The sequence below is a fragment of the Podarcis bocagei genome (assembly GCF_964188305.1).
Source record: "Podarcis bocagei genome assembly, chromosome: 3".
NCBI classification, from domain to species: Eukaryota; Metazoa; Chordata; class Lepidosauria; order Squamata; family Lacertidae; genus Podarcis; species Podarcis bocagei.
In genome coordinates, this window is record NC_138127.1 from 102,251,115 (window position 1) to 102,268,715 (window position 17,601).

General features: G+C 41.7%; 1 protein-coding gene across 2 annotated transcripts in view; it reads right to left on the minus strand.

Moving 5' to 3' along the window:
* BCL11A (BCL11 transcription factor A) overlaps nt 1-13,198 on the minus strand; it is a 261,059-nt gene extending 247,861 nt beyond the window's left edge. Inside the window, exon 1 of one of the 2 annotated variants that reach the window (XM_081188533.1) lies at nt 13,160-13,198. The gene's annotated coding sequence lies outside the window, so the exon portion shown is untranslated. The remainder of the gene's footprint in view (nt 1-13,159) is intronic. The other variant, XM_081188531.1, reaches the window with a different exon arrangement.
* Nucleotides 13,199-17,601: the final 4,403 nt, after the last annotated feature.

A 17,601-nucleotide genomic window follows, 5' to 3' on the forward strand; every position in this document is an offset into this window, starting at 1 on the left:
ATTTTTTTTAATGGTCTTTTGAGAGAGAGAGAAAAACATTCAAGGTTTTTCTGTAAGATTTTCAAGGATCATCATGAAATAGTTTCACATATGAAAGGAAATAACTTGGGAGTAAAAGAAAAGGGGAACAAATAGAGAAAACTTTATTCTCTCAGCGTTGACCTATTTTGTTCAGGTCTAACAGCTCAGATGCTCCCAATTCCTTGGAACAAGGATTGTAAAGCTATAACACTCCTCAATTACTTCTTGTTGGCCAGACAAGCTAAACCTGTTATTTGACAATGCATCATGATCTAAGGCAGTAAACTTTATCTCACAGGGGTCATGAGAAAATGGCCACAGGTACCGCTTGGTAACCTTCGTGAGATAATTTTTCACAGTTATCATCCAAGCACTTTAAAGCACAAAAAGATATGTTATCTGCACGCTCGGTTTATTATAAGGTGTGGGTGAAAATCCCCTATAAAGCCACTCAGAAGTAACTGTTGCGTGGTGTTCCTGCAGAAAGAGGCAATTCAGCAAAATACCTTCTTGACAGTGTAACTACTTGGAATAAAAGGGCAAGATCCAGTCAAGGAGTTGACATATTTTCAGTCCACCCCACTCTGCTCTCTTCCCTCCACTCTATATTACTCTCAGAGAAACAGAAACTCAGTATATTTCTTTTCTTTTCCCCCCCTAGGGCTGCAACCTTTAATCAATCAGTTAATTCTGGGGTACCCAGAATAGTACCTATGGGCACAACAACACTCAGACACACTCCCAGTGGCTGACAAGACCCTATCCCAACTTATTTTTTAAAGAATTAGGGGGGTGGCTTTATTGTTAGGGGTGACTGCCTGTTTTCAGAGTGTGTTGCTTGCTTTGTTGTCTGTTTTTATTTATTTTTGTAAGGGATTTATGAGTATCAGCAATTTTCCCTCTGTAAAATGGATATTTTGTGGTGCCCACAATAGTCTATTAGATTTTGAAATGTATCTCTGGCGCTTAGGAAATTAGGAACCCCCAAATTAACCAATTCAATTCATCAAGAAAACATCTTTAAAATCAATGTTAAAAACGTATCCTTGCTTAATTTGGAAACTTTTTTTTTTAACGTTAATTATTTTTAATATAAGAAGTTATCAAAACTGCAGATGGTGGACAATAGGTTACAAGATACCTCTGGACCATGGGCCAAGTTTGGCCCAGCATGGGTCCCAATTTGTCCTACAAGGAGACTGTTTTCCTCAAACCCACCGGTTACATATGATGTCAACTATACAGCAGATACCTAGGCAACTGGATTAGTTGTGTGACCAAGTTCCCTAAAGGGTTGCTGCAGAAAGACTGTTCAATTAGCTGTGCAACTGAGTTCCCCCATGGAGAACTCAATTGCACAAACCCTGCAGAAACCAGTGCTGAAGTCACTTCTTATCAGCTGATCGGTAGTGACTTGAAGTCTCCTGGACTGACTGTGTGGTCACACAGACAGAACTGCAGAAAGCAGCTTGTTGGCCCTATGCTCAGCACTGGTGTGCACAGGGCTAGCAAAGTGCCTTACACTTGGTAGTTCTCAAACACCTGACAACCAGGTGGCTGTCAGGCACTTGCGAAGCATTGCACAAGGGGCTTTGACAGGTAGATATTATCTACATTGAGTGGCAGCAGTTCTACAGGGTTTCAGACAACAGTCTTTCCCAGCCCTTCTTGGAGATCCAAGGGATAGAACCTGCAGCCTCCTGCATGCAAAGAAAATGCTCTACTACTGAGCTACAGTCCTTACCCCAGAGAGGGTAGTTATTGGGAAAGTGTGGAAATAACGGGATTCATGTTAGCTTTTTGCAGACCTTCAAATGAACAAGTGGAGATTGGAAACAGAATCTGGCTTCCTTCTGACACATATTCATTGCATGTCTGAAAGGGGCTGTTAATCTTCTGTGTACAGATGAGTTTTCCTCCCTTTCCCATGTAGGAGTGTTCAGACATGCAACCCTACCACTTGCAGTCTGAAGTTATATGGTCCAGATTTTCCATTTAATGTGCTGTTTGTGTAGACTGGTCCAGTATTCAACAAACAAGTTTTCTTGAGCAGCAAGTATTTTACAGTCAGATCCTTGGCTGATGCAATACCGAAAAGCGTCCAAGAACTGGCCTTTAATCCACTGTTTTATTAGTTGCCCTCTCGTTACACCTTCCAACTTCCACTGCTTCTTATGCTAACCCCTTCTCCAGTGCACCTAATCAAATTCTGAAATGTAAATAACAAGAGCCTGGACGAAGGGCCTCAGTTGGATATGCCCATTATAGAAATTAAAAAGAGACTTCTACAGGAAGCACCTCATTTTCATCTGTTCATGGTGACGGTGACGGTGACTCTGACTTAGTGAGCTTTTTGCATTCCCCAGCAAGAAATTCTGTTTTAGCATTGCCATGATAGACACTGCACCTCTCATTGTCCTTAATGTATGGCACCATAATTTATCTGACCAAACATTTTCAAAAGTAGGTGTTTAAATGTAAGTATTTGTTTGGGGGGCGACTTTCAAAATTGCTGCTTATAAAATGTCACTATTTTGTGGTAATGATTCAGTCACATACCAACTAATTTAGGTTGTGCGATTAAAGTGGATTTAGCGGTGTTGCAAATCTAAATTGTGTGATGAGGAAGGTGATGGAGAAATGTACTGGGAAGTGTGGAATAATGGCAAGATCAGAAAATATCATACAACATCTGTGCAAACAAATCAGAATGAATATGCAACAAAACAGCGGCATCATATAGTGCAAATGTTGTACCAGTAAATCAGGTGGCCTCAATGTTTCTTGGTTTTTGCAAGTGGCAAGGTAAAGTAGCTTCCTTTAAGTAAGGACCAGGACTAGGCAAAATTCTTCATACTCCAACTCCTATTCTCCAACCGCTCTATTCTGCCTTCAACAGTCCACACCTGAAGTACTGTGTCCATTTCTGGGTGCCACCATTTAAGAAGGATATTGACAAGCAGGAATGTGTGCAGAGGACGGTGACCAAGATAATCAAGGGTCTGGAAACCAAGCCTTATGAGGAACGGTTGAGGGAGCTGGATATGTTTAGCCTGGAAAAGAGGAGACTGAGACAAGATATGATAGAAAGAGCAAGCTTGTTTTCTCCTGTTCCTGTTCTAAATCAGCTGGCAGAGCCTCCAGGGTAACAAGAAGAGAAAGGTATTTTATGCTACCTGATCCTTCAAACAGGAGAGGCCAGAGACTGAACCTGGGACCTTTTGTATCCAAAGCACATGCTCTACCACTGAGCTACCATCCCTTTGTTAGCTACATTTCAGCACTGATTAATGTTTATGTCAAGTGGCCACCAGCTACAACCCAACTGCAGGAGAAGGAGCTGGAAAGAAATGGTTTGGGTCAGTTGAAATATAACCAGCAAAGAGGCAACAGCCTGAGCTCTGCAACTAGATGAGAGAAAAAGGCAGCAATATGATAAAGTAGTGGCAGAATCATAGAGTTGGAAGGTACCCCAAGGGTCATCGAGTCCAACCCCTGCAATGCAGGAATCTCAACTAAAGTATCCATGACAGATGGCCATTCAAGCTCTGCTTAAAAGCCTCCAATGATGACCATAACACTGTTGAACAGCTCTTATTATCAGAAGGTTCTTCCTGATGTTTAGTCAGAACCTTGTTTCTTCAGTTAAGGCTGTTGGTTTGATTCTGACCCTCCAAAGCAGGAGAAAAGCTTGCTCCATCCTCCATATGACAGCCCTTGAGATATTTGAAGCTGGCTATCATTATAACCTCTCAGTCTCCTGAGCATGGGGGAACCACCACCAACCAGAGTAGATACTTCACTAGATGGATAAATTGTCTGGTCTGGTACAAGGTAGTTTTCCATGCCAGAAGGTTGCTCAGGGAGGTGAGAAATAGAAACATTTGTAGGCATGAAGCTGAGCTCATCTGCCTTCTTCTCCCACCCTGCAAATATTCAATTTATTCTGGAGCTGCTTGCCCCTGGGATGAAAGCAAATGATCTGCAATGTCGACTCAAAAGTTCTGGGGACACTTTAGGCCATGGGTAGGCAAACTAAGGCCTGGGGGCCGGATCTGGCCCAATCGCCTTCTAAATCCAGCCCACGTACAGTCCGGGAATCAGCATGTTTTTACATGCGTAGAATGTGTCCTTTTATTTAAAATGCATCTCTGGGTTATTTGTGGTGCCTGCCTGGCATTTTTACATGAGTAGAATGTGTGCTTTCATTTAAAATGCATCTCTGGGTTATTTGTGGGGCATAGGAATTCGTTCATTTATTTTTTTCATAATATAGTCCAGCCCCCCACAAGGTCTGAGGGATAGTGGACCAGCCCCCTGCTGAAAAAGTTTGCTGACCCCTGCTTTAGGCTCACGGGGGAAGCAGGAAGTGTCCATGTTAGGAGTCAAGCAGAGCACATACAGGACCTTGGACAGCTCCAATGTGTCCTGCTAAGCCAGCCACCAAAAGGCAGTCTCTGCAGAGGGCTAGTCAACAGAAGCATTTATATAGCTGACCAGATCTGGAGTGTAGAGGAGTTGACCAGCTGCTTAAAGGGTGCTCTCCTTACTTTGTAGTCTTTGATTTCTGCAGGACTTAAGAGAGAGCAGTACTGCACCAGTGTCATAGGATAGTGCCAGGGGCTGTATTCTCTAGCCAGGAGAGTCCTGAATAAGCACTGGTGGTTCTTCCTGGAGGAAATAGCCTAAACTTCATCTTCAGAATCCTCTACTGCACAGGGCAAGGTCCTTGGGTGGTAGGTCATGGCAAGAGGCATGAATGCCCAACTGTGGGTGGACAGTGTTCCACAGGACAGGGAAGGAAAGCTTTAACCCAGCCGCTCACTTATTCTTTCTTCATGATCTGTGGCATTTCATCTATTATATTTTTGCAGATATTGTTTGGTCACTTTTTAATTATTGATTTGTAACTGATGGAGGTGATTTTGTTTGATTATGTGCTGACATTTTATTATCTTGCACAATAATTGCAATATCTTAGGTGATATGGATTCTTGTTTTGTTTTTGTTATAGGGTGGCAGTGTGATTTTTGTCCTATATTTTGCCATTTCTATGGGTTTGTAAACCACCTTGAATACAGTAATGCAGAAAAGTGGTATTAAAGTGGGGGATGAAAGAGCCCTGGTCTGATAAGAGTCTCCATATGCCCACCCTATCACCCTAAGTTCTCCTTAGCAGATTTTCCTCCCTTTTTGCTTCACTTTTTGCTGCACAGGAGTTGTGCTGTGGCAAAGGGAGGAAACACCAATACAAGTTCAAGGTAAGGGAAAATATAAGGGTAGTAGTTTCCTTCATAACTGTAATGCTGGGGAGGGGACAGCTGTTATTTGACTTGGCCATTTCCTCTTATTATGGTCAGAAGAGGGAGCAGCTGTATTTTTACTATGGTTTCTTTTTCCTGGTTAAGGCATAAATTAAGAAAAGATGGGTTTGGATTACTCATATCAGCAATCAAGGGTCACCTGCTGGGTAAAAAGCAGACTCCAGTGCAATGATAGAATAGGAGTAAGTGAAAACAAGATGTATCGTGAAGCAATGTTTGTAGCAGACCTAGCCAACATGGTCCCCGCCAGATGTCGTTGGACTACAATGCCCATCATCACTGACAATACTGGCTGTGGCTTATGGCAGCTGAAGTCCAGTAGCTTCCCCCTTTTTAATAGTGTAATTAAGGAACTGAATGTAAAAACAAACCTGATGGACCAGACCAAAGGCCCATCTAGGCCAGCATACTGTTTCCCACAGTGGCCGATCACATACCTCTGGGAAGCTGTCAAGCAGGACATGAGCACAATAGCCCTCTCCTGCTGTTCTTCCCTGGATGTAGTATACAGCCATTGTCACTAACAGCCATTGATAGCCATTCAAGTTGCCAGCCTTAATCACATCTTGTGGCAATTAATTCCATGAGTTAACTATGCACTGTATGAAGAATTTCTGCCATGAATCTCCCAACTAAATGATCCAAGTTTCAAGTATTAAAAGAGGAAAATAAAACGTCACTCCGTCCATTTTCTCCAGACTATGAATCATTTTATACACTATTACATCCTCCTATATTTGCATTTAAAAGAAAGCTTTAATGAACCCAGTGTTATATTTCATCGATCATTTTGGTTGCCCTTTTCTGCACCTTGTCCAGCTCTACAATATTCTTTCTGAAATACACCAAGCTAGAATATGCTCTGGCAGAATAACAGATTTTTATAACTGGCTAGACTGGAACCACAGTTCCCAATGAAAGGCTCAAAGGGTGTGGATTAATTGTTCAGTTCTTTACTGGCATCCAAAATCTGAATGAAAGTTTATTGTGGGGAAAATAAACTATATAATACCAATCTCAGTATAATAATGTAAGAGCCCTGTTATATCAGACCAAAAGTCCCTGTTGTCCAGTATTCTGTTTCCAACAGTGTATAGTCAATGCCTCTTGGAAGTTCACAAGCAGGGCATGAAAACAACAGCCTTCTCCTGGCAAATATGGTACAATGTTTCCAGCTGAATTTATTACCTTTTCCATATACAATATGTGCATTCTGTCAGCACATATATTTTCAAAGTTGCCACTGGGTCCCAGCCCCTCTAAGGCAAAGGATTGTTAAAGGATGTAGAGCGGGGAAATCCTACTTTTCTGCTCCCACAGGCTGAGGCTGGTTCACAGAGTTCCACTGTCGAACAGCTCTTACTGTCAGGAAGTTCTTCCTAATGTTTAGGTGGAATCTTCTTTCTTGTAGTTTGGATCCATTGCTCCGTGTCCGCTTCTCTGGAGCAGCAGAAAACAACCTTTCTCCCTCCTCTATGTGACATCCTTTTATATATTTGAACATGGCTATCATATCACCCCTTAACCTCCTCTTCTCCAGGCTAAACATGCCCAGCTCCCTTAGCCGTTCCTCATAAGGCATCGTTTCCAGGCCTTTGACCATTTGGGTTGCCCTCCTCTGGACACGTTCCAGTTTGTCAGTGTCCTTCTTGAACTGTGGTGCCCAGAACTGGACACAGTACTCCAGGTGAGGTCTGACCAGAGCAGAATACAGTGGCACTATTACTTCCCTTGATCTAGATGCTATACTCCTATTGATGCAGCCCAGAATTGCATTGGCTTTTTTAGCTGCCGCGTCACACTGTTGGCTCATGTCAAGTTTGTGGTCAACCAAGACTCCTAGATCCTTTTCACATGTACTGCTCTCAAGCCAAGTGTACTTAATTCGTTAATTCGGTTAATTGGCTTTACTCATTGGTTTAATTTAATTTAATTTAATTGGTTCAAACATGTGGATATGGATGTCCCACACCCGTACATTCCATTATGAGAGCCAGTGTGGTATAGCTACATTAGGACCTGGGAGACCAGGGTTCCAATCCCCACTCAGCCATGAAGCACACTGTGTTACCTTGGGCCAGTCACTGTCTCTCAGCCATATCTACCTTACAGGTTTGTTGCAGGGATTAAATGAGGAGGAGGAGAACCATGTATGCCGCCTGGAGCTCCTTAGATAAAAGGATTAGATAAAAATGCAACAAATAAAAAAAGTGTGTGAGCCTTGGCTTGCACGCTACTTTAAGTGCTGGCTACTGTAACAAGGGAAATTTTGCATAACACATTATGATAAGGTTACCAGACGTCCCCGTTTCCCGGGGACAGTCCCTGGATTTACAAATCAGTCCCCATACAAAATCCATTGAAGTTGAAAAGTGTCCCCAGATTCATCAGGGGAAAAACTGGTAACCTTACATTATGACCACTAGTCAGAAAATGTCCATTTTTTACCTTTTAGAATTGTCTTAGAAAGGTGCTCAACAGATCTCATGGAAGTAACCTTTGCTGCTTCTAAGCATTTAAAATGGAGATCATGAATGTGTCAGGGAAATGAGGGCATATCAGCTGTAGATTCCACACCTTCCCTACATGCATTCATGTCCTCATGCAGTTATGATACTTGTGTGAATCCATCAGTGGAACCCCACTGGAATCTCTTTATAAATGGAGTCCCTTTATAAGTATGATATTGAATGAGGATTTTTTTGGGGGGTGCTGCCTCAATGGTGGCTCATTTGTGGAATGCTCTCCCCAAAGAGGTACACCTGGCACCATCATTCGTTGTTTTAGGCACCAGACAAAAACATTTTAAAGCCCCAGTCTTGGTCCTAATTTGGAGGGTACCTAGGTATGTTTAAGGCATGCGGGTGGCGCTGTGGGTTAAACCACAGAGCCTAGGGCTTGCGAATCAGAAGGTCGGTGGTTCAAATCCCCGTGACGTGAGCTACGGGGTGAGCTACCGTTGCTCGGTCCCTGCTCCTGCCAACCTAGCAGTTCGAAAGCACAAAGTGCAAGTAGATAAATAGGTACCGCTCCAGCGGGAAGGTAAACAGTGTTTCTGTGTACTGTTCTGGTTTGCCAGAAGCAGCTTAGTCATGCTGGCCACATGACCCAGAAGCTGTACGCCGGCTCCCTTGGCCAATAAAGCGAGATGAGCGCTGCAACTCCAGAGTCGTCCGTGACTGGACCTAACAATCAGGGGTCCCTTTACTTAGGTATGTTTGCAGACTCTTCTTCTGCTCGTCATTTTTAGTAGGATGGGTTCAATTGAATCAGCTCTTTTATACATATTTTGGATGAGCATTTTAAGTTCTTACTTTATTCTTGTTCTTATACATGGTTTTAAAGTTTGTTTTCACATTGTAAGTTGGAGTCATTTTTAGAATAAGTGACAAATAAATATACTAAACAATAAATAAGTAGCTTTTTGCACTGGGGTAATTGTTTTCTTCTACTTTTCCTTAAAGAGGGCCTTTCTTTCCACAAATTTTTGTTAGCATTAAATCATAAAATAGAGCTTCATTCAACAATGTCAATCAAGATAAGCTTTTTAAAAAAACCACACTAATTTAATTTAAATCCTTTCAACATATTCCTTACTCTAGCACTAGGCATCCAGTGTTATGCTTATCGGACAACTATTTTCATTATTAAGACACTTAGGGATAGATTACTCTTTGGCTCTAAGATTATTGTACTGGCAGCAAGTTCAGAAGTGTGTGTGTGTGTGTGTGTGTGTGTGTGTGTGTGTGTAAGTAATATTCTCAATGTGTATTCTATCAGCTCTGGGATTTATGATGGACTCAGAAATGTCTGCTCTCATTCTTCATCAAAGATTATAATTTTAGGGGTCTGGTTTTTTTCTTACAGAAACAAAGAATTGGTTTCTAGAAATACTTTTATCATGAATGAACACCACGTAGCTGAAATTAGACTTGGCTTATCATTATTTTTCTCAGTCTCATCCAGCCACTATCAAAAAGATTCCTTTATCAATGAGTGTTAACTTTTTTCTCTCACCAAGAAAATATAATACTTATCTACAAGGACAGATAGGAAATAAGCACAAAAACTAATCATTTACTGGACAGCTGTTAAATTACCAATGTTGAATCCAAATAATTTCCATCTTTTGCATATTATATCAATTATCCTGCAGAACAATCCAATATCAATATCCACCAGAATTACTAGAATTGCTTGTAATTTCATATATCCACAAAAATTGGGTTTGGGTGATCTCACAAAATCCACACCTTGAAATAAACATATGGCCAAGGACTTCTTCATTTTTAAATAAAATAAAATCATGCCATACTGGGTGGCGGGAGGAATCAGTATCCTGCAGTATATCTTCTTGCCACTTTCAGCTTGTGGGAAATCTTTTCTAGAACAGCAATTTGCTAGACTTTTGAATATAAGTAATCAAAGCTGTCAAAATCAAATGTCTTCCACAGAATTTTGCCACAGTTGCTCTTGCCACCATTAATAGGTATGAAATGAGTTATTTATTTTTTATACCTCTATCCACATCTATATACAAGTATCCTCTCCAACACATGGGTCAATTGCCTGGTTGTATGAAACAGAGCTTCCTCGGGATAAGTTCCCAGCCATGGGCCACTTTTAGCAAAAGCTCCTTCATCTGAGCTGACAGTGACTTGTAAAGAGCCTTAAGCCCACAACCCATTGCACAGTTCTTCTTCAAACAGGGCATTCCAGTTAAGTTTCCAACAAAGCCTTTGGTTGGAACCAAAAGAGACATTTATTAACTTTTTGTATAACAGGGAGGTCATTGCCTCATTGACATCAATGGGAGGGAAAGCCACCCTGTATCAGCAACCACTCTGCTATTATCACTGTGACAAAACATAGGATATGGTGTAACTCAGTGCCCCATCAAGTCACAGCACATCACCACCTTAATATAAACCCCACATAGCAAGACTGCAACTCAGAAAATAGTGTATAACATGGGGTTGTATCTCCCTGGTCAATTCTGTGCACACTTAAGAACTCAAAAGAGACAACTCTGGGGAAGTGAAGCTATTGAGGGGGAAGGGGATGTTATTGGTTTTTGTTTTTATTATGTGTTTTGTGTTTTTTTATCTTGTATTTTTATGTTGTGAACTGCCATGAGATCATTATCATAACAATATGGGGAAAGAACATTTTGCACATAAAGGCAGAGGTTTGCACAAAGCAGCCTGTCTCCACAACACTCTTAAGAACTTGAGAACATTGCTGACTTTTAAATGACTAGGACGAAGAAATTGAGGGAATGCCCATCCAATTTGCAGATGACACCAAACTGGGAGGGGTAGGTAATGCCGCAGAAGACAGAATCAGGATTCAAGATTACCGTAACAGAATGGAGAACTGGACCCAAATGAACAAAATGAAATTCAATAGGGACAAATGTAAGGTTCTACACTTAGACAGAGCGAACCAGTTGCACAAATATAAGATGGGGGGGGGGACACCTGGCTTGCCAGTAGTACATGTGAAAAGGATCTAGGAGTCTTAGTAGACCACAGGCTTAATATGAGTCAACAGTCTGATGCAGCAGTCAAAAAAACTAATTCTATTCTAGGCTGCATCAACAGAAATACAGTGTCCACATCAAAGGAAGTAATAGTACCACTCTATTCTGCCTTGGTCAGACCACACCTGGAATATTGTGTCCAGTTTTGGGTGCTCGCATTTAAGAAGAATATTGAAAAGCTGGAATGTGTGCAGAGGAGGGAGACCAAGATGATCAAAGGGTCTGGAAACCAAGCCTTATGATGAACAGTTGAGGGCACTGGATATGTTTAACCTGATATAAAGGAGACTGAGAGGAGATATGGAAGCCATCTTCAAATATCTCAAGGGCTGTAACATGGAAGATGGAGCAAGTTTGTTTTCTCCTGCTCCAAAGGGTAGGACCCAAAGCAATGGCTTCAAGTGAAGAAAGGAGATTCTGACTAAACATCAGGAAATTTCAGACAGTAAGACCTGTTTGACAGTGTAACAGACTCCCTCAGAAAGTGGTGAACTCTTCCTCCTTGGGGGTTTTTAAGCACAGGTTGGATGGCCATTTGTAATTGATGCTGTAGTTGAGATTCCTGCATTGCAGGGGGTTGGATTGATGACCCTCAGGATCTCTTCCAACTATACAATTCTATGATTTTATTATTCTTTCCTTCCTTGAACCATAACAGGTAAGAGAATGGCACAATTAAGACACAATTAGACACAAACACCCAGTACTACACTCCATTCCAACAACTGGGGATGCCAAAATTCCCAAGTGAGCAAAGGAAGAGGAAAACACTTGCTTCAAAATGGAGTTGTTGTGACTGTGTTTGTATTGACAGGTGGTATCCAGATAGTCCTATGCATACTGCCCCATTGAAATGCCTCTGGCTACACAAATATCTCTCAACAACTGTCATGGATACTTTCGTTGAGATTCCTGCATTGTAGGGGGTTGGGCTAGATGACTCTCGGGGTCCCTTCCAACTCTACAGTTCTATGACATTTCCTTTGCTGAATGTGTGGATTCAGTCTAGGAACTGTTTTTATTTCTGTGAAGAAGAAAAAAGCTTGGTAATTTTCTCAGGGTATTTGATGAATCCAGAAGAATGTAGAAAAGCAAAATGCTAAACACAGACTTTTTGAACCCCTACCCATCCCAAGCCTCACTGCCAACAATAAACAGATCCCCAAAGCTTACTAAGAGCAGGGCATAATTAAAAGCAACTCAACACCAATTAATTAGTGCTGTTCTCTAAATAAATGGCTAAGAATGAAATATGGCTTCATAAAATAGTTCAGTGCTGAGTTGTTAGCAACTTGTCTTTGAAGAGTGAATGGAGCCACCCCAAGGGGCTATAGTCTATCTAATTCTCATCGATTAAACAAAACCTCCTCCAGGAAAACAGAACACTTCAAAAGCAGAAAACCTTATCTACAGACACATTCCAACCAATTTTTTTAAAGGCTTATTAGAAAGAAGAGCAATTGACTGTTTGAAAGCAAGGTGCATGTTCTCAAATTATTAAGTGAACACTTCCTCTTTGATTGTACTATCACAGGCAGAGATTGTACCAAGGGGGTACTTTAGTTTTTTGTTTAAGATTGGATATCTGAAATCCAGGACTCAGGAAATCTGCAAGGTTGAAACTGTGGGGAGGAGAAGTACAAAGTCTTTCCTCCAGTATCTCTTGCAGGGAAGCCCAAACATATGCTTACACTACTGGCTGTAAATGATGTAGGAGAAGAAAAAGAAAATAACATTTACAGTTTATTCAAGTATCCATCAGCCTTTCCAAGCATGCCTGGGTAAAACTAACTGACATAGTTTGGCAAATTTTAAAGGTATGTCACCAGTTAAGCGTCCAAGGAAACACTTCCATTCATATAGGAGAGGTTAAAATGCTTTAAAAGATATTTACCAATGTGCTTAACCCTATGATGGAAAACAGAGTGAGGAAATAAAAATGTGTTTCAAATAGAACACATTATTTTATTTGAAATACATTTAGGCCACCCTTCAGCCAAACTATCGGGGTGGTTTATAATAAAATAGTTTAAAAAACCAGAAATATTGATATAAAACCCCAATAAAATAAACACAAAGCATAACCTTAAAATTTAAGAAGAGCAGGAGGGGAAACCTTCATGAAACACATATTCCAGACTACAAAACCTGTGTAAATAAAAGTGTGTTTGCATGGCACTGAAAAGGCAACACAGTTGGCCCTAAGCAAACTTCCCTGGATAAAGCATTCCCTAAGCAGAAAAGGCCCTCTTTCTGGTCATTGTCCACCTACCTTCAAATGCTAGAGGGATGCGGAGGAAAGCTTCAGATGAGTGTTTGAGTATATTCATGTTGTAGAAGATGGTCCTTTAGGTTTTGTAATAATGATTGGGGTTACTCGTGCGTAAGTTGCCGCCACTCCTGGCTAGGTTGGCTGGTTAAACATTTTCTGTCTGGACAGCCCTCCACTTCATGGCTGTTTCAGTCACTAGCAGAATCCGTCAGTGGGCGTTTCTTAAACCTCTTCCAGCATAAAAGCTGTTTGATGCCAAGTCTCCTCCTACTCTCCCTGCGCGGAAGTCTTCTGCGCAGGGAGGGTGTGGGTAGCGGAGGACCCATGCTCTCCTCGCTGGTCTCCGGCGAGGAGTCCTGGAGCCCTCTCGCCAATTCCCCCATCTGCCCCCCTTTATCCCTGGTGTTGCGCTGATTTCCTTCCCCAGCTGATGAGCTGCCTCTCTCCCTGCTGGGCCCTTCTCCAGCATCACTTGGGAGCCTTGCCTCCGCCTCTGGCTCCGATGTCAGTTCCCTGACAGGTTTCAAGGCCTAGGCCCTTTTTAACAGGTGACACTAAAACTGCAGGAAAGAAGAGGTACAATTATTACAACCACTTACTAACTTGCATAGTCAGTTCAAAAATCTGATACAAGTACATTTAAAACCACATTTTGCTTCTTCACACTAACAGTAAGAGAGACTGTGAAGTCCTTTGAAGGGCATCTGTGAAATCAGTCTTGGCTTTTTGCATTTTGTGCTCTGCCCTAGACTAACCCTCTAGCAAAACTAACTACCAACTGTAAAATGATGTTAATGACATAGGGTTTGTATTTTTAAAATTGCTGATTAGCTGCAGCTCAATTCCCCAGGGTGAGTCCCACCTGGGGCAGGGAGGGCAAAACTACTGTATCTTTGGTCACAATGTTGAAGAGGGGATTTTGGTAGATACATCTGGTCCCACAAGAGTGAAGAAATACGCACTTACTGAAATTCTCTCTTGGATCAGAAGGTGGTCAGAATCTACTAGTGGCCCTCTGGGTGATTTACAGCAGACTGACAAGGTTTCTGACTCCCAATTGGTTAACAATTGGAACAATATAATTTTCCCAATCTAAATTAGACGGCTGACATGGAAAGCTATCCAGAAGTGAACTTTTGTGTCAAAGAACTGTTAGCTCAGTTCAGTTCTGGTAATGAAAATAAAGTCCGACCCTCAGAATTTCATTCTATTGTTCATTCTAACTGTCTGTCTTTTGCACCTGACTGGTTGTTAGATCTCTAGTCAAAAACAAAGGAGTAATGACAAGCCTAAAGTCTGCCCATCTCTGTTCTATATGTTGCTTATGAGAGTCCCATCCTCCTTTGCATGTGGTCCCCCAACTCTCAGTGAGACAAAACAAGTTGGCCATTCCGTTGACTAAGTTCCCCCAGTTCACTTTACTCACACAGTTCAGGGTGCTCCGATAATTATCAGCCACCCCTGCCTTTAAAGTTTCTCTGCAAGCAGCAATCAGAATTGCATGCAATCTCTGCATGAAGCTAATGAATTCATGACCAAGGCTACTCCTAGGCACGTTAACAATATCCTTTATCAGAGTATTACTGTCCAACTTTAATGCTGAGCACCAGGCCCTTGGCCATGCCTGAACTAATAATGAAACCAACAAGCTAGGACAGCATTTCATGGTAAGTAATGCTGTCACATAAGGCTCTCCTTGTTAAACATTTCCCTAAAAAACACACAAAAAACCTTGACTGTTCCTTATTTCTAAAATAAAAAGGTACTTCTATATTTCTCTGCCACTAAGCCAAGTATGCATTTTTTTTCTTTTTTGACAGCTTGATGGGGGCAGCTGCTGAATTGGTACTACAGTATACTGCTTTGACAGGGATTTAGGGAGGTCTGTGATATGGTGAATAGGTCTTATGTTATGACTGAGGGCCATCATGAGGATAGAATCTTGCTTTATATGAGAAAATGGAGATTCTCACCTTAGCTGATTGAGTGAACTGTGTCAATTACAGCATCAGTTCACAAGCAGAATACATGTGGTCTAAAGATCCATGGAATCTCACAATTTCAGTAGATAAGTGTGGGGTTCCTCGGGGTTCAATTTTATCCCTCATGCTGGTTAATATATACAGGGTGAGTCTTTTAAAAGAGGCCCCGTGGAACATGTGTACTCTGTATCCATGGGGGCTTTTCTAAGGACTCACCCTATACATGAAACCACTGAGTGGGGTCATATGGAGTTTTTAGTACATTTTTAGCAGTGCACTGATGACACACAGCTCTACTTCTCTTTTACATCTGCAGGTGTGGCAGTGAATGTGCTGAACCAGTGTCTTGCCTTAGTAATGGAGTGGAGGAGAGCCAATGAACTGAAGCTCAATCCAGATAAGACTGAGGCCCTGTTAGTGGGTAGTTCACTTCTCTTGGAAGGTTGCCTGCTCTTGATGAACTTACACTCCCTTTGAAGGAGCAGGTACACAGCTTGGGGGTACTTCTGGAACCCTTGCTGTCGCTTTGAAGTTCAGGTGGCTTCCATTAGCCTTCCATTAGCTTCGAATGGTGGCCCAGCTCAACCACTTTCTGAACAGGGATAGCCTAATTCCTGTCATCTATCCTCTGGTGAGAATCTGAAGGGGCAAAATAAACCAGAATTAAGGGTGCTGGGTTCAGACATAATGCCAAGCCATAGTGAAAAATATCCATGATTCATAAGCCAATAAAAACCATGACTCCAGATCATGACCTGTTGGCAGTGTTATGTGCAAACGTACCAGGCCAAACTATAGTTCTGGGTTCAGACACTAAGCCCCTCCGTGGTTTGTTTACCTGCTCATACAAAAGGAGGAGAAAAGGGGAGCACGCAGGCTGCATCCACTAACGTGCAGCTTGTGCATAGTACAGTATGGCTTAATAAACTAAGCTTCGTAGCTTAGTGTAACATGTGAATGCAGCAGCGTTCTGTTGTTTGTCATAACTATTCTAAAAACTGAAATTGGGCAGGAAAAAAGGGGCTCCAATGCAGCATTAGTAACCACTTTTCAAACTCTACAGTTAATAATTAAAATGGTTCAATTAAATATCCATGATTAGCTTTGCTTGCAGTAAGCATTCTGCTGTCCTACTTGTTTTGCTCCACTAATGTGATGAATGGAAAAGCTGCCCATTGTTTGTCAATATATATTTAATCTAGAAGACAAACGACTGTAAATAGGTTACTTTATAATACAGTTAGCAGAAATGTAGGACACTAAGACATCTCAAGAGATCGGCATTGCCTATCTTTTCACCCCTCGCACCTCTATACTTCTGGCATCCCATCAGGTTTGTGTGTTGTCTTGCTCTAGATAGAAAAGACATTTCTTTCCTTTTTTGTAGATGACTGGCTTAGATAATCAAAGTTGAAAAACCAGGGGCGATGATACCACTGAGCTATCAGAACAAGCCTGGTTGTAAATTTAAACACCACTTTTATTCATTAATCTCCAACAGCTAAAGACAAACTAAAAGCAAAATTAACATGATTGCAATGGAAGCACTCTTGTACCCTGGGGCTATTTTGGGGCCTGCTGAGAGAGAGTGAGCTGATCAAAGAAAGAGACCGCATCAAGGCTAGTGTGATTAGTGTGGCTTCACTGTGTTAATGGTTAGTTTCTCGTTCCTAAACTGTTTTGAGAGCTCGCCAGTACCACAATTAATCGGGGCTTCAATTTGGAGTGAAATGGCGCGGATGGACTGTCCAGTCTAATGACAGTATTTCACTGGGGACTCAATGCAAGCAATCAGAGCCAGAATATAATTGGTGAGTGCTCTGGGGTTGTAATCATTTGGAGGGGGGCTCTCAGGCTACAATTCCTCCCGTTTTATGTTATATAAATGCAGAGATACTAAAGAGAATAACTTTGTATTTTACATATTATTAAGTAATTGTTTCCCAACCTATGCCTTAGGGAAGGGGCATGTTGAATAAAACAAAAGGATAGGGAACCAACATGGCTCCAATGGTAAAGGGCCATTGAACATTTTAAATGACTGTGACACTTACATATTTGCATTCATGCAAAGAATTCATAAAGTGTAAACAACAGATGGGCACCCTTACATACCTATGCATATGTGTCTGGGAGCCCCAGATGAACAAAGATGTTTAAGGGCATATATACAATTATCATTCTCTCTTTACATGTTGAAATGCCGGTGTACCTCCTGCAGCAAGCATGACTGCCATGTAAAGTGTGGAGCCATTCCAAGGTGTTGGGTATTGAATGGAAATGTAGGGAAACCAGATTCAAATCCCCACTCAGCTATGAAGCCCAGTGGGTGGCCTTGGACAAATCACTGTCTGGGGCTAATGTACCTTACATAGAGCTGTTGTGAGGGTAAAACACGCCACTGTTTATTCCTCAGAGTAGTGGGATGCAAACATTACAATGTAGCAATTAAAAAGTGTG